Source organism: Ambystoma mexicanum, chromosome 6p, assembly GCF_040938575.1.
Source record: "Ambystoma mexicanum isolate Mex_15411 chromosome 6p, UKY_AmexF1_1, whole genome shotgun sequence".
Lineage (NCBI taxonomy): Eukaryota > Metazoa > Chordata > Amphibia > Caudata > Ambystomatidae > Ambystoma > Ambystoma mexicanum.
This window is the reverse complement of record NC_090935.1, coordinates 918,936,389-918,962,826: the sequence shown is the minus strand read 5'-3', so window position 1 is coordinate 918,962,826 and position 26,438 is coordinate 918,936,389. Positions and strand designations below refer to the sequence as shown.

Below are 26,438 nucleotides of genomic sequence, written 5' to 3'. Positions count from 1 at the left end.
TAATCACTCTATAGGGCTGTTGAGCCATAACAACGCCCTCTGGCATGGATGATGTGCCACACATCTTGTGTTTTTGTGATGATGTACATATTGCACAACACTTGAGGTGCACGGGTGACAATAGCTGACATGTTAATAGTTCCACAACCGAGACGTCTCCCCGGAAGGTGACTGGGTCCCAGACATGCCATCTTTTCCACATCAGCTCTGTAGACCGGTGTCGCAGACCGTGATTAAATGGCTAAATGCTTGGTTTGTTACTAATTCAGATTTCGAGCACTTGACAGTTAAACTGCCCCTCCGAGTCAGATCTTGAATGTCTGTCATTCATAATTCACCCAATCTGTCCCGTAATGTGGCCCTTTTTTACATTGTATAATGTCAAGTGTGCGGAAGGGTTGGTGTTGTTTGAAGGGGTTATCCTGAAAAACCTATTGCTTCTTTGCGGATTGTGAACATAACCTGGACAGCTCATTGTATTGTGCTTGTGAATATGTCTCAGAAATTCATGGCAGTGACTTGGCCAGCGTTTGGGGTTGGTGGCTTCTTTTGGTTATTTGGTTCAATCTCCTTATTTATAGAGGAGTGCACACAGCATTTTGGCCGTTCTGAGTGGAGACAGAACAGGGTCCTGTCCCCATGCGCGTCAGAGGGGGCGGTGTGGTATGGGCATGTGCCTGCTCCTTCTACTGACGCCGCTCGGAACGGCCAATCAGCAGGTTTCAGGGGAAGCCATCTGTGAATGAAAGACTATGGTCTGTTGTATTTCCTGCCCCCGTCTCTCCTCGGTGTATGCCCTGCCTTGATAACCGCTGTAGATTAGTGATATTTCCAGCGTCCTGTAGCCGGAATTATGGACTCGTACAAAATGTTCCTTCAGGTTTTTTACATTTAAAACCTGTAAAATACTGCTTCAATAATGACGTCAGGTATAAACACTTAGTGGAAGGCAAAGCATCCGAGGCCATTCCAGTCAGTAAGTGTTCTTGCTCATGTCATGAGTGCCACGCTGTCTCCAACTTGGCCCTCACTTTGTTCATTCTGGAGTTTTGTGTAGCGCTCCATGTGGTTTTGAATCCATCTTAAGCTCCTGTCTGCCTTAAGGATGGGAGTCGTGGCTGAAGTTTGGGTCTCATTTTGTATGCCCCCCGCCGGTGTGATGGGTTATGGTGACAGATCAGGGGAGTGTTCGCACATTGGCTGGAACTGACCCCTCATTTCACTAGTGTTGCACCTCTGTACCGGCACCAGGGATTCCGCAAAAATCAAAGACTGTAATCGTAGCACTTATTTGCTATAAAAATGTTGTCAAGCTTGGATAAAAAACAAGTGTATGGTGTATGATACCTGGCCATTACAATCTTACCGCCACATTTGTAATGAGGCCCTATGTCTTTTTTGCAGGGAAGGTAGCTCAGGGGCAATGTGCTCGCCTTTGAAGCAAGACGACACGGAGCAACACAGTTTCGATCCCTGGGTCCGCGCTTCGAAACCTCTGGGTTTTAATCGCGTCATAAATAACCTATCATATCCCTGGACTCCAAAGGACTCATCTGCACCTAAGCGATACATTTGTTTTGGGCGCCATCCTCTGGGCTCTGGTTTGGATTTGTACTTTGCATTGCTTTGATCTCTTCGTCATGGGGTGGCAGTGTGGATGGGGGAGGGTGCATATCAACATAGCTCTTTATGCCAGATTCCTATGTTTCTAAGTGCTATGATAACAGATTCATTATTACCCAATTTAATGTCACTCAATTTATTGATCTTGGAAGGAATAGTGGGACCGGCTGGAATTCTAACCTGTCACAATAGGGGACATGATGTGTACATCCTTTAGTGCTTTTTGGGCATGTTGGGTTGACTGTTATTGGCAAAGTGCGGTTCTTGACCTCCTTTGCCCCCCAGCCACCCTGAGCTTGATGCAGTGCAACGTAGCTGCGTGCAGCCCCTCCAGTGCCCCTCGATGGGGCAACCTCTTCCTACCCATGAAGGACGAACAAAGACTGGGACAATTGTCTTGTCTTTATGGCCCGGCTGCTTCTTCCACACACAGAGTGCCCATTGTCCCCGGATTCAATGGTGGCAGCTGCAGGGCTGACTCTGTCAAACACCAGCAGATCACACATGTACCAGTGCCTTTACAAAGACATCCTGAATACAGATTAATTGTGATTTAAAATAGGTATTTTTACATAACACACTTTCTGTTGACAGTGCTGTAATTTTCTTACTAACTGCGCATCGTGGCTTAAGTGATATATTAATCTGCAGTCCATAGAGGCCCGCAGACTGCTGCTGCTGCTGCATTAGAGCAACTGTCTGGCGCACACCGTTTCTACACTCCCAAGACCCAAGAGACACACTTTCTCCTTGAAATGCGCTCTCCTAATGCATCAAGCATGCAAGAATCTCATTGGATAATTTTAGTTGATCTGTTGCAGACTTCTTATTAGAAGTGAATCTTAGGTTCGATTCTGCAAACGGGCACGTGTCAGAACATAAACAAGGAAGCCCACCTATGAGACAGTGGAATGGCTGGATAAGGCAATAAGCATGGCTCCCCGCACACCTGAGACAAGATTTGCCTTTCTTTCCCCCCATGCCCTTCCATCAATTGGAATCACCAGGTGTCTATGCACGTGCCTGGGTGCAAGCAGAACGGCTTACAGTGGTCATCTATTCACTTGTACCAGCTGATCCGAACCTCGTGGATCTAGCAGGTCCTGGGAAGGCCTCCCAAGTATTACTGTTGCCATTTGCCGCTAGGGTAGAATGGCGATGGCCTACCACACCCCATTATGTTTGCTCGTGGTGACCACTGGCCCGAGGGATAGGGGCTTATCTGAAAGGAACTGGACGAAGTCTGCAGGGTTTTTTGAAATGTCGGGTCATACACGGATGCAGAACCATAATGAGCGCAATTTACTAAAGAGCCACTGAAGCTCACGTCTACAGAGCCATATTCAGTGATGATAGAAAATTCACCTTGTAGAGATAGTTCCTTACAAGTTAGAAATGAATTTAAGATTGGGCCACCGAGTGATAGGGTGCGTGGGTGCCTTATGCAACGATACCAAATGCATGGAGAAGAGGACTTTTAGCCTATCTTAAGATAAGCATTTGTGCAAATCTTGACATCAATCATCACAGCACGGGAAACATGGGTTTCAAGAAGGACAATACTTACATGCGGGGTGCTCCTCCCAGTGGTTAAACCAGCGTCCTAAGGCCAAGTAAGTCAGTGCATACAATGACCATTACAGGAGGGAAGAAGGGGCGGGGGGTTGAGCCAGACCACGCATCGAGAGCTGAGAGGAAGGTAGTGGGATAACGATGGTGAGCCCTAAGGTGCCATTAGGCACACACATCTTCTTGTGGCAATATCCACAGAAGATCTTTTCAGAAAAGTTTTTAACTCTGGAAGAAGCCTGCCATGGGGCCCAGTGACTGGGGAAGAAGCCTGTCCATATGGCACAGTGACTGTGGAAGAAGCCTGATCATATGGCACAGTGACTGTGGAAGAAACCTGTCTATATGGCACAGAGACTGTGGAAGAAGCCTGTCCATATGGCACAGAGACTGTGGAAGAAGCCTGTCCATATGGCACAGAGACTGTGGAAGAAACCTGTCCATATGGCACAGAGACTGTGGAAGAAGCCTGCCCATATGGCACAGAGACTGTGGAAGAAGCCTGTCTATATAGCACAGAGACTGTGGAAGAAGCCAGTCTATATGGCACAGAGACTGTGGAAGAAGCCAGTCTATATGATACAGTGACTGTGGAAGAAGCCTGTCCATATGATACAGAGGCTGTGGAAGAAACCTGGCCATATGACACAGAGACTGTGGAAGAAGTCTGTCCTTATAGCTCAGTGATTGTGGAAGAAGCCTGTCCATATGGCTTACTGACTGGAAGAAGCCTGTCCATATGATACAGAGGCTGTGGAAGAAGTCTGTCCATGTAGCTCAGTGACTGTGGGAGAAGCCTGTTTATATGGCACAGTGACTGTGGAAGGAGCATGTCTATATGGGTATGGCACAGTGATTGTGAAAGAATGTGTCCATATTGCTCAGTGACTGTGGAAGAGGCCGGTCCATATGGCACAGTGACTGTGGAAGAGGCCGGTCCATATGGCACAGTGACTGGGGAAGAGCCTGGTCCATATGGCACAGTGACTGTGGAAGAGCCTGGTCCATATGGCACAGTGACTGTGGAGGAAGCCCTCAGTATGGCTGAGTGACTGTGAAAGAAGCCCAGCAAGGCTTCCCTTCCCACCTTTGCTTTTCACTATTCAGAGTTCACGTGTTCACAACTTGAACCCATGCTTATGATGATGGGGATTGAGAGTTTGACTCAAGTGGCTTTTGTGTGAGATATCTTCTCATCAAGCCTTCAGTGTACTTGGAAATACTCCGGAATTAACTGTAGCAAACCATGTTGTTTTTCAATGGTAACATCCTCAACGTCCATTGTCGTGTCATTTTCAGATGCACCATCATCGTGTCTCCGTCCGGTCTAGTTTAGATCTGGCATGCTCAGAAAATTGGGTGATGTAAAATAAGGGATGCAATGCAATAAAGAGGGTGCTTTCCTCAAATGAAGAGTGATGGAATGAACACCAGGTCTTGCAGATTCTTAAAAATCCCACTAGACTCGCCGTTCCTTCATTTACATACTTGACCTAAGAGAAATGCACTTGCTCCAAGGTAACTTGTGACAAAATATTTACCACTGCTTTTTGTAAAATGATGCATGTTGCCATAAGCACACTTTGTAGCGTATTTGCTGCAATACTGTCAAGCATGCACAGTGAAACCTGTATTTGCCATGTACTTCAAAGTGTGTTTGCAGTAAATGATAAAAAAAAGCTTCTAACATCACCATACTCGCCAGCAAGGTCGAGTATCATGCAAATGGGGCACTCCCTGCATATAAACTACTAGCCGATGCTAGTAGGCTTGCGTACAGGCTTACCACGTGCCATCATGCTACAGACATTTGCACCACATCTGCTACTTTATAGGTTATAGAACAAAAGTCATTAGAAGTGTCTGAAGGCAATATTCTAAAATTCAAAAGGTAGGAGCAGGTGCACAGGGTCTTATGCTCACCCCCTGAACTCTGCCTCATCGTAGTGAAACAGATTTTAGGAGGGCTTCCAGAATATTTCATCTATAAAAAGTAATGCACGTGCCATCTCAACCACAAGGGTGCCGTGTGCCCTGCATCACATATCACTGGAGTATCACAATTAATGTTCAGTGGAAGATCCTGAGTATCTGCAGGATGATGATTCAGAAAAGAGGTGCGGATTATTTGTTTTGGCTGGAAGACTGGAGGGGTTGAAAGTAGGGCAGACTGGAGGGCCTATAAATCTGCTCGGTTATTGTGCACGTGACATATGCAGATTGTGCACTGAAGTGAGGCAGGATCGCCCTTCTCCATGGTTTGTTTGTTAGTAGACGAGAAGGTGGTCGCGACAGAGGCCGAGGTTCTCACAGAAGAAGAGAGCACGGCAGAAAACCACTCCAGTCGGCTCTGGCCCAGATTCGATTGCTAGCACATGCTTTCTCCAAAGGGCTGCAAGATACAGACAAACCCAACACATGAGGGGATTTCGCACAAAAGCCGTTCTTGCCAAAACAGATGTCGGACAAATGTATATTTAAACGGTCTTTGACCGCGTCCCCGGTGACGAGCATGCGTGCCTGTGCTTCAGTTGGGTCTGTCGTTCTCTTGAAGGTTTTCCTGGTCCAGCTTCTGAATTTTCTCTGGGTTGCACAGTAGCTGCATTACAATGCATTCCTTCCACTCTGAGCGAAGCTCGGTGTTGCTTCCAGGGCTGGGACAAGGCATTGCCGGCACCAAGCGCCCTCTAGCGTCCACTAATAGCTTGAAATGGACAAGCGATTCAAGGCCCAAATCGCCTCCAATACGTCCTTCTCAGTAACTAAAACACGTCACCGGCGGGAGTTTTCCCCCTAACTAATGCAAAAGCTTAATCTAGGATTTTGCCATGCGATGAAATTGCAGGTGGGGCTCATGGTATGCAGCTATTTCAGAAGGAAGCACTCTTCAGAAACTAAAGGTGGTGCGACCTTAATTGTGTACTTGCCAGCCAAAGACAGACCTCTGCATGGTGCTAACTTATCAAACACAGACATGGGAACCCCCCTCCCCCAAACATCATTTAGAAATAGGCCCCCAACCATCTTCAGCCGGGCCTGAATATCAGAAGACCTGTATTTGCCTGCAGAATTCTGTAATCCAATAATGAAATGGCCTCCCTATACCCGGCTGTATCCAAGTGCTTCGCCGCAGTCGGTGGTGAATCTTCAGTGAGTAATGACCAGCTTTATATCCCACTGCTGTCCCCTCTGCGTGATTCTCTTTCATTCGTTTGGTGGTTTTCCTTTTTTTCTGTTTCTGTTCCTTGCCTCCGGGTTTCCTAGGTCTTGTAACTCCCTCACGTTCCTGGGACATCGCTCTGAGGCGTGGAGCCGGCTGCACCATCATGGTCAGTTCTCCCTCCCTTTATCCTCCTCCTCCTCTGTTTGTCGCTGCATATGCTTGCCGAGCTTAATTACACGTACTGTGGACTCTTCCGTTTTAGGCCCGACTCTTGTGTTCTTTTGGCAGCCAATGGAATTTAGATTGTAAATAATCAGTCATGAGTGTTTCACACAGGATGGTGCAGTTTGTTGTGAAGATAACGTCTGAGCTTCTTGACAGAATCAGGTATGCTCTCTGTCCCTGTAGGCAGACCATGTACTTGTTTATTTTCCTTGATTTACACAAAACGATCCGCAGCTCAGGTCAGGACAGGTCTTGCATGCACATAGCAGTGCAGGTATAGATAGGTTATTTTCTTCAAAGCAGTACGTTTTGCACTTCACACTGTAAAGTGTTGGCCCGTTGTTCATACTCCGTCCTCTAGTAAATGTAGGTATTTCATAAGATTAGGTCTGGTAGACCTCGTAGGAGCCTGGAAAAAGAGAATTGCCCTAGCTAGGGCTGTGCAATATATTGAGTTTTGGAGATATATCGATATATTTTCCAAATTGATATAGCATGAGACAACGTTGTTAACATCAAGATATATACATATATATACATTATTACATATACTACAATTTTTTATTTCCATTTTGATATTTGCACAGCTGTGTGTATTCTCAAACAGGAAGAGGAACCCTGTATTTTGCCCTAGCACTAGCCAACAGCACACTCCAGGTATTCTTTGCTTAAGATTAACCAGGCACAGGTGCCCCCCCGCCCTTGCCTCCCCTCACGTCTCTTTTTGCCATAATTAAAAAAGGTGCTAGAGCGCATCACTTGTTAAGCATGGAGTGCTTGGTGGCAATGCCATTGTTTGTCCCAGGGATCCGTCATACTTTCTGGTGAAATGACCCAGTGAACATACTGTGAAATACCATTTGCAACCTTACATTAGGTATCAGCCTGGGCTGGCAGTACATGGGACAAAAACGCAGGGCATGTGGCCAATCAGAGGCCAGGCATCTCTGCTCATTGAGATAGGCCACTGTAGCCTCCTGGCAGGCGATGGAATCGGGATGCACAGCTACCAAGTTCATTCGTGACACCTTGCTCCTGTCATGTCTTCCCACTTTGCATGATGTCTCAGCTTGCGACAGGAGTATGCCACGCATGACAAGGGACTTGGCCGCTATGTGGATGTACAATTGTGTTGTTAGTTACTGACTTACTATTAGCGTCCATCTTATGTGTGGACCCTCTTGTTCAGACCCTGTGGGTTTCCCGCGGCCTTCGGAAGGTCACTGAGAGAGGACATTCTATTCTTGAATGTCCAGCCACAGTAACCGGGTTCATGGAGATATTTCCAAAGAAAGGCTCAAGCTACATATCAGCTGATCAAGACAAACACAGCAATGTCGACACAGACATGACCTAGCAAAGCAGCCGGGGGGCCTGCAGCGGGATGGCATGGCATTTTCCGGCAGTCAGTGTCAAGTGTTCCATTGACAGCATCAGTTGTACACATCTTGTTAAAACTTGACAAGGAGGCGTACTATATCCAGCACATTTACGGAGCGTATGTGGCAAAACAATACCAACCTAAATGGGCAAGGAATTCTGATCAGAGCCTGTGATGGGTTTCCAATATTAATTTAGAGGAAGAACTAAAACTGCACACAGCTTGTAACGGGTTCTGCATTCATCTTTGTGCCGTCACCAAAGAAGCTCTGGGGAAAGGTGGCATTTTTTAGCTGGGAAAGCCACAGGGATGTCTCAGATTGTGAAGTTTTACGCATGGGAGATTTTTCCTCTTCCAATGTGTACAAATTCACTCGCATGGCCCATTTGAAGGCTCCAAGGGCCTCACTGAAACCTAGTTCTCACGCTGCATGGGGCAGGTATGGGAGCAGATACTGGACATGTTTCACCCAATTTCTACACCTGGAATGAAACTTGCTGTCATTCTGTCTGTCCCCATATTTATTTATAGCACCCTTTAAATTGCAAGCACATCCCTACCGGCAAAATGGCACCCTACATGTGCTGTGTTCAAATTGGGTGAGGCACCGACATAGATGGGACAAACATGCACGCATCTGCATGGGTGCAAGTTCCGCTTCTCCTTAATGAGATTGCTGTTTAAGATGCTTGTGGTGAAGACTTGGCAGGTCATTTAGTGTAAATCATCTTTCACCTTACTGTGCAATGGTGGTTGCTTAGATGCGCCCACATAACTGGTGCACAGGTAGCTGGTGCACTTGTGATCACACTGAGTGCAGTTCGGCAGTTACCTTCTAGAGGATACTTGTAGAGTTACCTTCTAGAGGATACTAAACCCAATCTATTTAGAATGGTGCACACTAAATGTGTCCTCCCCTATCCCCTGCTGTTTTGTTCATGTATTGTTCTTTCAGGTTCATCAAATGGCGTGAACCTGTACAGGTATGGCCTTTATGGACATTTTACACTGTCCCTGCAAACTGAGAACCAGTACACTTTGGGGTGAGTCTAGCTTTAAAACCCTCTCACAGCATGCTTTTTCACAAACCAGGTGCCTTATATGATGCCCACGTGTGTACGATTTCCATTGTTTCACCCTTGATGGAAAGACAAGAATTAATGAGCGCTTAGGCTCCGGTGTGTGTAAAACTCCAGGTTAAGGCTTGGAACCTTACCATTCCTAGTCCAAACAGTATCACATGAGCTATAGTGCTCTTAATAATCAAAAAGGCTCCACTCACCTCAACAGTGGCCAGATCCCTGAAAGGGAGGTGATGAAGGAAGGCACAGAATGGGCATGGGCACAGGAAAATGTTAGGGCATCTAGGTAGGGCTGTGAAGATATATGGCACAATTGACACAAAATAAGGTCTCGCTGAGGAGCAAATGTATACAATATTTGCTGTTCAACAGAATGGACGCATCACAGAAATGCAAATATTAGTTGTGGCAGCTATAAACCCGGCCACACCTATAGCCTGTACGATTTGACCCCTACTGCGACATCCTGGATGCTATTTAATAACACCTTCTTTGTGTTGGCATTACAGCATCACTACCACAGCAGAGTGTGTGGCAGAGGATGTGCAAGATAGGGCCCATAATTTGCATTCGAATTGACAAACCCTGGAGTTATGAAAATTACGTCACAGGCAGTGACATCCATCTTTGATAATCTAGTGCTTCTTTGTGATGTGCTTCTGAATGGTCACTGTAATTATAAATGGAGCAATGTTCTAGTTTGTAAAAAGCATTCACTATGCACTGAATCACTTCTATGTATTCAAACTGTTGGCAGATGGGGCATAGTAAGAGAAAATGATTTGCCCAAAGTCAGCCACTTAGTTAAGAAGTGAACTTGGGCTTTGAGTCCAGTCTGCAATTTAGGACTGACCACATATGTTTTCAGCACTGGTTGGTAAAATATATAATTAACCAACCTGACAAATATATACATATGAATCATTATGGAAATTCATTACCCATAACTAATTTGCTTGGTAGCTCCCCCATTTTGAACCAAAGTATACATGTAACAGACAGCAAAGATACTGTTTGATTCTTTTGAGAAAAGACACATTTTGGTAGTCAAATGAAGGTGTGTGCGGGCTTTCTGATTCAAAATTCCCCATCAGCCTCCTAACAGTGTTTTGGAGGTGACCATGGTGGAGGGGGCTGGACTGCGAGGTTCCCCTGGAGAATGATACCCTGGGCAGGTGCACAGACGGCCCATGCCTTACTCGGCCCTGATCATCACTCACTTGTGTGTGTTTTGAAAGGTGGGCAGGAGTGGGTCAGGAAGAAGAAGGACGTACAAGCAGGTAGAGAGGTGCAGAGCCATACAAGGAGGGTCATGGAAAGGGGCACAGGCAGGGAAATCTCAGGAATCTACACTAACACACACCCCACTGGAGCAAATGGGGACATACAGGGCTCAGAAAATCCACAAATGCAAGAGGGGAGGTAAAGCTAATGCGGGCAATGGAGGAGTTCTGATGGGGACAAGCATTCCTGAAAACAAACTCTTTACAATGGATAATAACCGCATGAAAGGATTGGTTCACGGAGGTAAAATATATTGTATGCCTGCCTTCTACATGGATTTGAAGCATCATTCACGTCGCTTCGTAGGCTAGTCAATGTGGCCGGACAAGAACTTGCATTGCGTGCAATAACCAATGGAAAAAGTTAGCACAACGTCTCCCCGACAGGTCTGCGGTGGAAGCCGCTGGAGCCATTTTCCTCTTGCATCGTTAGTTCTACTTTTTCCTGAAAAGCTGAAAGGGGGAGACCTACTCTAAATGCATCTCCCCCAGGCTCACGGGTAACAATAGACAGGATCTCGGTTCTGGATTTGTAGGGCTTTTTCTTAGACACCTGCCTCAACGGAGTGTAAACTGCGCGCTGTGTGATTACAGCTGTGCCTCTCCTTTCAGGGCCTGCTCGAATATGGTTGTCTTGCTATTGATTATGCATTTGTTCAAATGTTTTAGTCTTCACATCAATATTGCAGTGACTGCCGCCGCGGCTCAGGCACTCCTCACTGCATTGAAAGGTCATGCAGACTTATGCAGCTGATGAAAGCATCGACAAATCCTTTAAGCAAAACATGAGTGAAAGACGGATATCCAAGGCCCTCGGCTCCTTTGCCACCATTATCTCTATGGGTGTTTAGCGAGAGGGTCTTTCCATTTTCAGAGCAACATAGGCGGCAGGGTGAACACAAACAGATAGGCTCATCTACTGTATACTTTGCACAAAAATGAAGCATTTGTCCATACCCGGTCACTGAGCACGCGCCGGTTTTGGATTCTTTTTCACGGATCCGAGCCTCGGAAATGCAGGCTGGTTTCAGAGAGTCTGGTAATGTGAACACTCCTGCTTTCAAGCCCCCAGGGTTGGCTCCGCTGCTGTTTCCAAGCTCCTCGGCCTAGGTATTCTGCTGCTTCCAAGCTCCCGGCCTTGGTCCACTGCTGTTTCCAAGATCCTCGGGCTGGGTTCTCTGCTGCTTCCAAGCTCCCGGCGTTGGTGCACTGTTGTTTCCAAGCTCCTCAGGGCTGGGGTCTCTGCCGTTTCCAAGCTCCTCAGGGCTGGGATCTCTGCTTCCTCCAAGGTCCTGGCCCTGGTCCAGTGCTGTTTCCAAGCTCCTTAGAGTGGGCCTGCTGCTGCTTCTAAGCTTCCCAGTGGTGGGTTTGCTGCTGCTTCAAAGCACCCTGGGGCTGAGACCCTTGCTGCTTCCAAGCTCCCCAGGAGTTGGGTCCATTGCTGCTTCCAAGCTCCCCAGGCTTGGTCCACTGCTGCTTCTAAGACCCCCAGTATTGGGGCCATTGCTGTTTCCAATCACTGCAGCGTTGGGTCCACTGCTGCTTCCAAGCCCCCCTCCCCTCTCATTGGGTTGGGTGCACTGCTCCTTCCAAGCTGCCCCTGGCTCAGTCCACTACTGCTTCCAAGGTCCACAGGGCTGGACCCCAGTCCAAGGGAGCCTCGTGGCCTCATGTCTGTTAGCGTGTCATCCAAAGACTTGTTCCCATGCAATTTCAACACTGTTTGATAGTCACCGGTTTTCCAATGTTGGCACACTTTTATCTTATGAAGCAGATGTGGGTGGCATTATCTAACAACACTGGCAAACAAATATAGCAGAGAAAATCAGTCCAGTAGTCTGTGTAAACATTCCTTCTCCACACTCTCTCACCAGACCCCAGTTTTGCTGATTTGTTTTCTCACACTGATGTTAACGTGTAATATTGAAGCACGCCGTGGCAATGCAGACTGCCCACCTCTCGATTTGAACACTCTTTTGTTGATGGCATTGTTTGCATCGACACTGCCTCAGTGCGGACCCCCTAGATTGTTGACTTTCTGTAGCTGAGGACTTTAGTGTGAGCAACAAACCAAGTGCAGAAGACTATCAGAAAACAGACACACAACTGGATAGTGTTTATAAAGTGTTCTTGCTAAATGAGAAGTGCAGCGTTGTTGACTGATGGCGAGGCCTGGGTAGATTTCCCTGCTTATGACTGTGCTTCTGGTTTGACATGGATTCTATGCTAATCCACCCACATTATTGAATTATGGCCCAGCTAGACACTGTCGCTGGGATCTTCATCTATTAATCATGGGAGCTGCTTTCTTATTCGGTTGCCATAGTTTCGCTGCCTGGGATGGGATTGGGGGGTGCCTTGGGAAAGGCTTCAGATGCGTGAGCGCTTGCAAGTCTTGCAGTTATTTTGGCAATGGCACAGCTCAGAAAAAGAACAGAGGATCCGCTTCTAACATCGTTCAGGCGTCGGCTGAAGCGAGACGACCTCCGGAGCGTCTCCCCGGACCTTGTTATTTGAACATCCAGCTGATATTTACTCCAATCTTTCGCTTCTCCTTAGACCTGCCGCTAAAACCAAGCCGCGCGGAGATCAATGGCCACTTTCATCCAGCCTGCAGGACAGGTTTTTCATTATAACTCTTGATAAACCTGCGGCACATTAGAGCATACGAGGGCTCGGTTCCACAGTTTAGACCACCTGCGTAAGGATCTATCAAATGTGGGCCAGTTCTGTCTATCGAGAGCCACTCTACATTTGCAATGCTACACAAGAAAATTAACAACAGACGAGGAATCCACTAGATGCCAGGCAATTGGGCACAACCCGAGAGGCGATGCTCGTGCCTCAAAATGGTAATGGATGGCAATTGTGGGTTGTGGTGCTCGTTTCATCGGCTTCATTCTAGAGCCGACTGCTGATTTCGAACCACAGAGACGGAATGCGGCTGATGCGTCTGGTCACTTCAGAAGTCCCTACAGCAGAATATAAATGACGCAGGCAGCACTGTCTGTACTTTGATCATGTGCATGCACATAGAGGGGAGTCACATAGAGTCATTGTAAGTCTTATACAGATGTTTCTGTTTGGTTGTACATGTCACTACATATGCCATAAGCAAGCATTGAAGAGGCACTACTACAGCTATACATTAGGCCATTTTCAGATTACCAGAGAGGCGTCCTCTCCTTAACACATACCTACACCCAATCTTTGTGGACACATTTGTGCACGCATACTTTCATGAGATCTTATTCTGTGTCCGCCAGTGCTCGGAGATGTGATTCATATTTTGGGCTATGATTTTGTTTTCCAAAGCTTCACCCATATGTATGATCTTCTCATTAAGATTTTAAACAAATAATTGTAGTGGAAGGAACATGTTAGGCCGTTGTCAGCCATTGCCTGCACTAGGATGCCCAATCAATCGGCTTGAGCGCCATAGCAAATCCGTTAGTATCTCTGTTTTTCCCCAAGTTGTGTTCTTTCCAGAGATTGAATGTTCGATTGTTTTGTCTCATCCTGTGCATAAACTACAGTCTGGCATTGCTGTACTGCTTACATTAGAAAGCACCTCTCCGCTGCCTCATCTCTACCTCATTTGAAGCTGTGAGTTGGTAAGCAAGCATTATGTTTGTGGATTCCATTGTGCAGGAGCCAACAGTATTGGAGAATACTGCCGAGGGAGCCGCCATGTTTGCATAGGGCACAGGCGGGCACTGTTGGAACAGTGACACCTGTGGTTCAGCAAGAGCAGGGACTGTCGCGAGTTCTCAAAAAGAGGCTCTGGTTTTCATAAGGTGCCCGTTCAGTGTCTTTCATTAATTGTTCTCAGTAACATTAATGGCTGAGTCTGGGCAGCCGCAATTAAAACAAGTGACTTCTTGTTACACACAGATATCTGAAGTGAGCACTTAACTGGCTGAGCTATCTTACTTGCCTAGTAGGCCATTTTAACTCGCTTTAGCCTAGCGGCGTAATTCGGTCGATGGGGGAGGATGGCAAGAGAGTCCTGTAAGCGTGGGCTTTGGTCAGAGTCATGCATCTGAAATGTATTCTGGGTTTCTTATGTGCCTATTCTGAGCACAGTGGCTTGCAATCAGGTCTTTAGGGGAAATGGTGTGGACCGGCCCGGTCCCTGACAGACCAGTGGGCTTGGAGATTGATTTTGCCAATTGCCAGTTTACAGCACCAGTGCAAAAATTCCGGCTAGCCAGGCCAAATGACATTTTGGTACCCTGCCCCTACTTACAGTGGGTCCAGCTGTGAAATTCAGGGCCAAAAGTGTGTCCCTTGAGTTTCCTGTGCTGGTGCGGCCCTAGAGAGCACCCAGAGTAGTTCCTTCTGTTAGCACTGGCCCCACCAGCTTCAAAGAGAAGGGAATTGCACTATTGTGTCCACTGTTTCTAGAGATACAGGGATAGTTGGATACCAAAGATGACCTTGGCTTGGGCGTGTCTTGGGTCAGAGTGCTTACATTGTCAATGGTATCCTGACCTATGGGGGATTTAGGTGTCTGCGGCAGGGCAGTTTTCCAGCTGCACACATCTTACAAACAACGAATAAAGAAAGACTTGTCAAGTCAATGTTTGTTTCACTGACAAGAGGCCAAAGAACATGTGGACATGGGTCAAAGAAAATGGGGAGAACAAAAGGGACACCAGCCTCATGGGCGCCGCTTTTGTCTTAGTGAGGGGATGCGAAGTAGCACCTACCTGTCACCTGGTAGCATCACGGGGCTAGAAGACACAACGAGGGTCCCCCCCAAGGACAGGACATGGCATCTGCTATACAGAAGTAGCAGCCAAGGTGCCCGCATGCCCTCAGGCAAATAATTCACCATAAGAGCAGGGGGCTCTAGCAACACTCTTCTCACTTCTCACTGATGCTGACCTGTGCCACAACATGGAGGAACCTCCAGATTTACCCACCCTTCCCGCCCAAGTTGCCAGGAAATGGTACGAAAAATATAACGCTTGGATAAAGGAAACAGAAGGGGGAGCAATGGGTTGATTGAAACAAGTGGTTAACAGCAGGAGAGTTGCTAGGTCTGGCAAAGATCTGGGCCTACACTAGTGCTAACTGTCCAGACTGGGGGCTAGGTAGCCTTTTCGTTGTAGCCCCTGAGCTTCCATCCGGGGCCACAACCAAAAGACCTGGGGCTATAGCCCCCTCTGCCCACCTCTAGCAATGCCTCTGGTTAACAGCACGGTGAGCCACCTGCTCCCCTTACCAGGTTGCTAGAAAATGGCCTTCTACAAATAACATGCCTGGTAAGCAGGAAAAAAGCTGGAGGATCATATAAAAAGCTGGTACAGGTTGGTCCTTCCTGCCAAGCAGTCAGAAAATGGCACATTGAAGAGCTTCGCTTGGGATACCCGCAGAGCTGGGGAAGGGGTCAGATTGCCTGACAAGGATAAAATAAAGGGGGGTCTCTGCCCAAGCCGCCAGAAAAAGGGTCCAAATACGCTTGTTGCAGTCTCCCCTCCCCCGCTACAAACAAAATAAAGAGAGTGTCTTGGCCCAAGCCGCCAGAAAAAGGTCCAAATATGCTTGGTGCAGCGGCCGGCCTTTTTGTCCTAAGGAAGTGCAGTAGGTCTCAATCAGGAGATGAAAAGGAGAGACACAGCTGATGTCGGGCAAATGTCGTAAGTGGAACAAATGGCGGTGGCATGATCAGCCCCGAGTTGGCCCTACGAGGGAACAGGGCCCCGACGTACCTGATCCCATGATGCTCAAAAGCATATCAGTTATTATTGTGTTTGGTTTTTATGCTATTGCTGTTTTTATGCCATGACTGTTATACAGGTAATAAAACCTACGGCCATATACATATATCACCCCACTTCACCTCTCGGAGTGCTTTTTTACAAAGTACAGTGGCAGTTATTTGGTTTGGGAGTATGTAGGCGTATTGCCAGCCATTCCTCCACACTATGCCACTTCCAGGCTTATATTTTCGCTCTAAATTTATCAGGCAAGTGCATAAATGGTAGGCGTTATTTTAACCTAATAGCAATCGTGGAGATGGAGCAATGATTTTCCAGATCCCAACAGTTACCCTTCCTAAACAGATGAGAGGCCATGATTGATTTCAATATGAAATATCAATGCAAGGCCTCGTTTCCAATGAATGGTGAAGGCCGAGGGCGCTGGCGGTGCCAACACTGTTTCATGAAGCGTCACGCTGCAGTTTCATCGCTCTCTGACTTTCCCAGAGGCTACAATTAGACCCCACTCCCAAATCCACTGAGAAAAGAAAACACGGGCGAGTTTACCCGGCATTGAGCCTGCTTGACGGGCTGACACTGTAAAAAGATCCGTCCCGGTCACATTACCGCCCCACTTCCCGAGGAGCGCGAGAGCCCAGATCAAAGCCCTGGCCTGCTTCTCCCTGGGCTGGTGTTCGCTTATTCAGGGCTGCTCCACTTTCCGCGCGCCCTACTCGCCTCCGGTTACTCTCAGGTGTCAGGTTAGACATAGCATTCCCGGACAGGCGGCGAGCGAGGTAAGCAGCTCTTTTGTGTGGGTGCCAGTCATGCAAAATGTGTACTTTAATTAACCCTAATTAATCACTGTTGATTTCATTTTTTTTCCTTTCTCCCGAGGCAGATTTCTGGGACTGTTCAGCGCGCGGCATCGTCGTAAGCGACGGCGCACGGCAGCTGGGTTATGTTCACGTGACCGTGTGGCGCTTGCCCAGAGGCACGTGGGGCTAGAGGCTTGCTCGCGGTAGTTTGTCGTCTTCACGGGGTGATGTTAACGAGTGGCCCCAAAAGAAAGGGGCTAGGTAAACACCGTACAGATTGCTTTAGCGACACGTGGCAATGGCATGGCAGCAGCAATCCATGATGCAGCAACTAGCCAACATTAATTAATAAAGTAATTAGCAACATTTTTTATTTTTTAAAAAAATAAGGAGTCTCCCGCCTAAATCGGGAGGGCATCGCCAAATACTTGGCGACATTATCCCTGCGTCTAAGGGTTGCACGTGGTTTTTATTCTTTTGAAAGATGGTGAGTGCAGATGTGGGTGGGTAATTCTCTTAGTGCTGCCACATGCCTCAATGCCAGGGGGATGGGAGGCTTTTTAGTACCGGCCATGCACTTAAATATATTTCATGCTAGGTATGACTAACACACCTCATCTGGCAATGTATTCCAGTTTTTTGATTAAAGTGATCCCAGGCAAGAGATGCAAGAATGCATTCGTTTCCATACATGCCAACATTGTGACAAATTTCCCATTGAATTTTATGAGGAAGAAAGAAAAAAAATGGCAACATTTCTTATATAGAAAACGGGAGGGTTGGCACCTATGAGTTTCTCAAATGGAATTTGACAGCTGGCACAGTAATATGGAGCCACCCGGCCATCTTGCAGCGGGGTATTGTTTTGGAAACGCTAATTGCATGTACTGTTAAAAGGCTACTTAAATAGAAAGGCTCCGAACAAAGCATCTGAAAACACTGCCTAGTTTTAAGGGAATTCACGTACAAAACATGTCTCACATTTTCTAGCTCCTCACCACATTACACTGTGTGAGCAACACCTTCCCTGGCACGCCACAGGCACGCAAGCAGCCCCTCAAAGAGCTTGATTACAGTGTGCAGGCAGAATCCAGAGCTTTCACAATACGTAGCATTTAAGAATAGAATTCTTATTAAAATAAGGTGCCACACATCATGTGGCAAGGCGCGAATTACATTTCTGCGTGAACAATATTATTCACAAAGCATTTTTTGTCTCATTTAAAAGCCTGCCTGATTTAAGAAACCATTCTGGGGACATATTGGCACCTAATAATTAGGCATGTTCGGCTATTGCGTAGGACGTGCCGGTCACCAGCTGCCTTAATGAGAAATGACCGAAATGAAATTGATTTTTAATATTTGCTGTAATGCATTTCAGTAAAAGCGATTATGTGGGACATCATTTTTCCAAACTGCATTTCGTCTAATATGATTTGCCTTTAATGCAAAGGCGCATTTCGTAATTGAGTTACATTTTGGGATCATGAGCCCCTGGGGTAGAAGGCAGTAAGAGAGACACATTTAGCGGGCAAGTCTTTTGGGGCATGTGACGCATCGTTGCATGACCACTTGTTTGAAGAATTCACAGAGCAGGCAATGCTGTAACATAAAAGATTCGACGTTTTATCGCCAATGTGTTTCCTATGGATTCTGATTAAGGGGATGTTTCGTATCCTTGAACATGCAGATAATTCCCTTATGCCGACGCGTGTAGGCTGGGGCGGCCTGGCTGTTTTTCATCCTGCCCAGAGCACTGGAAACTGGAGATACTGCCCAAACACGACATGCTCCTAAGAAAAGAGCTGCCACCTGTTTACATTAGAAGACAAGAACAGCTTAAAGTCCCAAAGGAATAAGGAATAAGGGATTGGTGTGACACTAAAACCGAGAAGGCCATGAGAATGGGAGCCTGTTCAAAGAAGCATGCACGAGGTCCCCTCACCTACAAGAGGGATACGTTTGACCAATCAGCTGCAAGCACATCTCGGACATCTGCCAAGTCTGGCGCTCTCAGACCTTCATGGGGAAAGGCGTCCATGTTCATCTGGTGGCCACAGTGAACGTTCTTCCACTGACTGATGAAAGAGCAGCATACAGAGGATGCAGCATCGGGGCCAGAGGAGGACATGTGGCCGTGATGAGCTTTGATCTCTTAGGATGTGAAAGTTAGATCTTGCTGAAAAGGAGCTTATAGTACAGTGTACATTCCATATTCATTTTCCTGCCATTGGTCAGGCCTCAATTTAGATCTTCTGCATTGAAGTGCTTGAGCTCATGTCGGATGTTTCTGCTCATTCACTGCCCGGAGGAAAGGGTTGGTATGTTTTTAGGAGCCAATGGGTTATTTGACTTAGTCATGTTGTTTTACTAGAAGAAAGTCATGCCAAGCAAACGTTATTACGTTTCTTGATGCAGTTGATGAGGGCATTGACCAAATCATGTTATGTTATGGGGATTTTTACTGGGCACTGCTGCCATTTGCATGGTCTCCATGCACTCACGTAATACATGAGACATACCTGGACTTGTACAAAGCTTTGCCAGAGATGAGTCTAAGTCACAGAGTATTGTTATCATGGGAGAAGGTCCAACAGAATGAGTTGGGATCTGACTGACTAATGGGTGGAAAGCAATGTTAGTAAACTGAGTTACCTGGAGCAGACTAATGGGACACGCGAGGCACAACAAGCGTACACCCTCAGTCCAGTGCATTTAAACATAATCACAAGCCTTAATGCACAGGTGGTGGAAGGTTTTGCCAATCACCAGTAACCCACTCAACCTTTCTTCTCTTCTCCAACTTTGGAGCTCCCCTCTGCCATGCTCCCCCTACCTATCCCAGCAAGCTGTGCTGCTCCCGAATCCTACCTGCAATCACGCGAGTGCATTCCCTAATTATAGCGCTTTGTTAAGAAAGTATACATACAAAATGCCACTTACAGTACCTACCTAAGCAAGCAGACCTGGTGAACTTCAGCAAAGGGGCCCTTTTTCGCGCTCCAGACCCAACCAAAGAACACGTTTCTGTTTAATGACGGCGGCTAAATTTCCTTTGAAAAGCCTCAGATGAAACACCCCAGTATACCAGGACGCCCCTAGGTCCAGCCCGTGGGCATCAAAAGCAGTTACATGTTAATATTTCTATTAATTTGCCTGTGAATAACAAACATTTGATTTATCTTTAATGAGTGTGGTAACACTCGATGCGTGCTGCTCGATCTATTTTCTCCTCATGTAATGTGCTTTGCTCTTGCCACCTGCACTTTACTTATGCGTCGCGTGTTCAGTGCAGTGGTGGCTGTTGCACACACTCTTGTGTCTGCGGTGAGGCCCTGAGCCTCTCCCCCTGGGAAGGCCTTGCAGAGTCGCCTGTTCCTGGGTGCTCTCAACATGCCGAGAGCGTAAACCCCGCACCATGTGCAGACTGGTTGCTGTTGTCTACCAGCAGGTGAGGTTTTTTCGCCTCCCTGCCCTTTACATGCTGACACTCTGCCGCTTGGAGTTCTTTAGCTCTCTAGGATTTTGTGAAGCTTGAAGCTGCCCGAGAAACCTGCTCATCCTAAAATAGCACCACTCCTCTGCACATGATGTTTTGATATCTGGTGTTATTTCATCCAGAAACACCTTGCTATGGTAGTTATTTAGCGTGTAGACCGTTTCATGTCCTCCGTGCACTGCCTGGCCGTCAGATATCAGGTACAAGGAACTCAGAAAAGCAAGGAGCATAGTGTAATTTTGACATGGGACTGGCTGCCGTATGTAAGATTGACCTATGAGAACTAACCCGAGAAGGCAGCGCCTCTGAGAGCTCTGTAGGGCTGGGGCAGTCAGTCCCACTGATTCCTCCCTCTTCTTTTGGCCCATCAGTAATAGTTTATCTCATACAGCACGGCATGCCGGATAATGCCTGCTTATAAGAAAGATGGGGGAAGGGGTTATTATTGCTCGATTTGTTGGAGGGTTGAGCTGGCCCGGCCGCAGGATTGAATCTTGCAAAGTGCAGGCTGCCTTGGTGTCGAGGGCGAGCACTTAACTCATACACTCTCCACCTGTACCTATGAGACACCCAGCGGAAAATGTCCCTAGAGATACTCCAAACCACTAATCTGCCTGCAAAAAGAGAGTGGCTGCTTTGCTTCTAGCTCGCTCATGTAGAAAGAAAAGGCACAAAAGCGACTTGACCAAAGAAGCAGAGGTGGCACAACAACACTGCATCTTGTATGGTGATTCATTGTAAAGAGATGGGGCAGCAAACGCCAATAGCCACTGTGACAATTAGCCCAACAGAAATTTGCGATCCAAACTATAAGAATGTATTCATAAGAAGTTAATAAATGCCCTGAAACGTTTACCACGGAAAACCAAAACACTTCACAGCTTATGGCAAATGCTGCTTCTTTAGATGTGTAGCGAAACACCAAGACGTGTAAGCTGCCCTTGGATGAGAAGATGACAGGGCTATATTTGCATTCGGCCAGTGAGGCCCCTCATGCCTTGTACAGTCTCTTGAGCATGCCAAGGTCTGCCCAGCCTGCCTGCTACACTGAGGTCCCCTGTGCACTGACCTCAAGTTCACTGGGAGCTTCAGTAGTATGGAGGAAATCCCAGACCCTCCACGCCATTTCACAGTAGTGCACTATGCAAGGGAACCCAGAACCACAAATCTAGAACTCTGGCACATCCAAAATAAAGCACTCTGGCGGTTTACTGATGCGTCGCTCTGCAACGAGACCGCAGCATGCTATCCGTGCAAGGCCATGAGAGCTTACACCTACGGATCTTTTATATTTTTCAAGGATATGACACATAAAAGCATTAAATGAGTCTATGGCACTGTCCAAGCCTTCTTGCTCAGTTGTGGTATGGTACTGCTTAGCCTGCTGTCTCAGTTGTGGTACACATTTCAGTTCAATTAATAGATTAATAGCCATGCTCAAATTACAGTTAATTTCTGAAGACTTCTGCTAAGCACAGGGAATATGAAGCAGTCTTTTTCTGTATAAGGCTCTGGTCCATTCTCTGAAATCCATGTAAGTGATAGGGGCCAGAGCTTTGAAAGGGGCTGGCATAATAGACATACAGTCTGATGGCACATGTTAGGGTTCTTTGGTTCGTGAAACTGCATTGCCCCAGTCATATTTGCAAGCTGCGCTGAATCTTTTGACTTCACGCCTTCCCAGAGCTCTCCCTGGTCAGCGGTAAGAGCTCTCAAACACAATGGGCCTCATTACGAGTTTGGCGGTAGACATGGAGCTATTAGCTCCATGGCTTCCGCCAAACCGGGCTCCTTTACCGGGTTCCCAGAATGGGTTATTACCGGGCCATTCCGAGTTCGGAGGGCCCGGTAATTCCTTCCTCTGGGAACCCGGGCCTGGACCATCCCCATTTCCATCTGAGCCCCCATAAGGCTCAATGGGAATGGGAGAGGGAGCTAACAACGGGGCGATTACGACCGGCCCGTTGTTAGCTCCCTGGTCCCCTCACGGTCCCCTCTGGTAAAACCGGGCGTCCTTACCTGGTCCTGCGAGGGGAACTCGTAATGAGGCGGAATGGTGTTAACGGGCCCGCCACCATTAGAGGAGCCCGTTAACCCATTTCGTCTCATTTGTAATGAGGCCCAATGACTCGATTGTTGGAGCCAGTGCATTAGATAACTTCACAATCTGAGCCTAAGCACTCAGGTGCTTGACACACAGCAATACACCCTCACCAGAGCCTAGTGGTGCCCAGCATAAATGCTTAAGAGTCATCTATCTCTGTATGATAACTGCTGGAGATGCAATGACCCTCAGACTAAATTGTTTCATATGCTACTAAGATGCCCCAGACTTACCAGGTGGTGTGAATAGCGATGCATTTATACAGTGCTTTCACCAAAGACATTTACTTAGAACATGTTAATATACAATTATTATTACCCAAGAAAATGTGGCACTCCGTAAACAAACTCCAATGGAGGAAAGCCAATTTTTGGCCTTCCCGGGATTCATAGCTGTGACTTGCAGATCACACAAAGCTCTCATCATTGAGTACTTAACTCACTGAGCTATCTTAGTATGATTTCACTTACATTTGGTTTAGAAATTAAGATACCCACTCATGGCCATATTCAATGCCTTCAAGCATCGACAGGCAAACACAACCCTAGAAGGCCTGTCTTCCTAGAGCCATAATGACAGCAAAAAATATAATTCTCAGAGTTTGGAAACGTGCTAAACCACTGAATATAGAATGCTGGCTAACAGATTTGTTCAGTCTAGCTCCCAATTAAAGAACCTATTCCAAGATACAAGACAAGCACAGCACTTTCAAAGACATTTCGTATGGATTGCTAGGGCTCTGCAAGGAACATCTGCGCCTAGGACCACTGACTCATCAAAATAGAGCAGAGCCGCAGGAGTCATGGGGTCCTGGGCCTCCAGGGAGTGGGGATTACAAAAGCACACTTGACATCTGTAATCACAAAGCAGGATGTGGAGGGGCGGATTGACCCCTGAAGACCTGTTTTGAGTGGCTCGTAGCCGAGTGGAACACGTGGCTGTGACATGAGGCAGAAGTCGCACTATATAAAAAGAAGACGGCGCATGCCATTGAGGTATTCACAGACATACAACACTGTCACAAAACGTACTGCTCGCTCTTTAACAGGCATAAGTGACCACAGCAAGGACATCTCAGCGTATACTGTCTGCGTGCCCAGGCTGGACTAGCTGTTGTAGGCAGGATTTACAGAGGAAGCAGTGCAACAGTAGGCTGGCCAGATACCTCAAGGCAGCCAAGAAATTCCCATTGCTTCAATGCACCCCATATCCAGAGTTGAGGGAGTGGGAAGTGAAGAGTTTGTGAATGTAGAAAGCAGGTTTCTGTGGCCTGATAATTCAGATTCATCTTCTCTAACCTCTGACCGAGCAGAATCAAGACAGTCATTCATTCATTCATTCATTAGTAATGCGAAAAAAAGCAAGTCCACTGGTGAGCACCAAGTTCTATATAACAAGACACTCTTGCAATGCCCAGTGACAGTTTGTTCTACAAAGCAGGATGTTGTCTAACAAAGTGGGCACTGCCAATTGTTACCCGCAATGCTTACAGCATCATCAAGGCTTGCTCGCTTCCTCATCTCAGGGAGCGCTACTATTACCATTGGCCACCCATGTGTGCTCGCTTCCTCATCTCAGGGAGCGCTGCTATTACCATTTCACATACCTTGGATCACCCTTTCATCCTGGGCATTCCATTTGGAAAGCAGCGGGACTGCGGGCGTGGGAAGGAAATCAATGCTGCCATTTGGTCCCTGGCAGGTATTGGTCTGTCGCATATTGTGCGGTGGCCACAATGCACATACCTTGCATGCTGCCCCAGGCAAAGAATGATTTTGTGGTCCAGGCCATTGTTATGGAGTTAGCTACAATAAAAGGAAGTCTCTTAACCTGGAGATCATGAAATCAGATCTGGTTTGGGAGAAACAGTGAAGAAGTTCATTTACAGGGCATTAAGTGCTTTTGGAATTTGGACATGAAATACGCGACCCAACTCCTGACCTAGTGGTGTGCGGTGTCTATGCCAGGCTAACGTTAATGTTGTACACGTGCCTCTCTATAAGAGTGATTTTTTTTTAAAGCGTCGCTTCATGTTTTACCGAGCGGGTGCACCCGAAAATCCTCTCTGGCCTGCGACAGCAGATAATGGAACTCTCGTCATCCGGGGCCTGAAAGGCGCAGTCCTCTCTCTGCCTGGCTGCTGGCTGCTCTTGCTGGCAGCACAGCCGTGCGTGTTGCTGGTAAACTGCCTGCGCTGGTTCCAGTCCAAGCCCAAATGGTCTTTCAGCATTATGAAAAAGCAGGGATTTCGGAGCATCAGACGAGATCCCGCTCTGCGCGAGCCAAGTTACAAATGAGCTGGATTACATTACTGTGAGAAAAATGAAAGCTATTCCGCGCCCTTCAAGCAAAGATGCTGAAATTCCTACCAATCAAGGCTGCAACCTAACATCTGGCTGCTGCCTAGTGTCTCCGGTGAAAGATAGCTCTCCGGTTTCTGTTCCACTGGCGAGCAGTCTAGGGGGAGAAGTCCTCTTCCTGCAGTTCACTCAGTCTGTCCAGCTCTCTTCTGTTTCAATGGCTCCTCTGCGGGCTTGTTCTCCGCCATCATGGTGTCTGTCGCTGGCAGACGTTTACATACTCAAGTACTGTGCACCTTGTTTCCAGTGTACAGCTGTTCCAATCAAAAGGACCAAGTGTCCAATAAGTGAACATTCATCGTTGTGCCTTCCTGAACATTCTGCTCACTGTGACGCTTCCTTTTAGGTTTGAACTATTGGACGGCACTATAAGTGCTGCCTATAAACCACATTTATGGGAATGGGATGTGAAAATATGAGAGAGATGGGATCCGAGGAGGGACACACAGCGTGTGGGTGTTTGTTTTTTACCCACACGCTGACTGCCCATGGCTATGCTAGACCCTCTGACTGTTGACACATTCCAGCCCCTTCCCATTAATGAAACACTGCTCCCGTGCCACCCTCTGGGATCTGTTTGCCATCCACGTAAAAGTATAGAAGCAGCTCAATGTTACTTCTAAGCAGTCTTCTAAAATGTAATGGTTTAGTTGCAGCTGTAAAACAGGTCCTGGTCTGGTAAAAACCTCTAAACCACGCTTGCCTTCAGCGGTTTCATTTATGAGCACTATGTACATGTTCCTTGCATTGATTTCCTGTTACGGCAACCACTGGCAAATCCAAACGTTCTGGCTCATGTATAGGCAGAAGATAGGCATTTTACACCATGTGTAGGATGACCAGACGTCCAGGTTTTTCCGGGACTGTCCCGGGATTGGTCCCTGAATCCCTCCCGTCCTGAGAGTTTGTGTATTTGACACTTTTCTGTGAGAGTGAGCGGAGCCTAAAGTGAGTTCTTATTGAAGGGGCCCCTAGGGGACCCTCGCGTATGGAAACAAGGCACAACCACCACACACGAACTGATATGCCAGACTCGAGGTTGTATTCCCAAAAGCTAGGGTTTATTGCAAAGCAAGTAGTCTCAGTTGGCCAGCTGGGTCCCACGCCTCGCGACGTGTGTTTCCAGACCCTGGGGGACGCAAGAGAATGAGAATCGTACAACAATTACATATATACAAAGCAAGCATCTACAATCAGTGGTGACACATTCAATACCGCCCATAATGTATTTCCTTTGAACTGGGTTCGATGATTGACAATTGTGATGAGTATGACACCTTCAGACATTTATTTAGCAACAGTTTGCAATTTCATGAGCTTGCAAATATAATTCTTTGTTATAAGAACACACTGCTTCTGTTCTCTGCAAGCAAGCTGCATGCAGGGGAGAGACACATTCCAGGCCTCGCTATCTCCTAGTTTCTATTAGTGTACTGGGGGTCAACTTGCCCTCCAGTGCTCTACAGGGCTCAGGAAAGGGGGGCCGCAAAGAAGAGCATAATTCAAGCCATTTAATGTTCGCTTCTAACATTTCTACTGCATTTAGCGAGACTAGCTGGCACCTGTGTACTGATTAAATGCCTCGCTGCTTACTTCCAAGGACTTGTGAAGGAGGAGACAGGG

The 26,438-nt window shown here is 47.2% G+C and overlaps 1 protein-coding gene across 12 annotated transcripts in view; it reads left to right on the top strand.

The window, feature by feature from the left end:
* Positions 1-26,438, top strand: part of SEMA6A (semaphorin 6A) — a 350,792-nt gene that overhangs the window by 9,056 nt on the left and 315,298 nt on the right. The gene's annotated exons all lie outside the window — the stretch shown is intronic.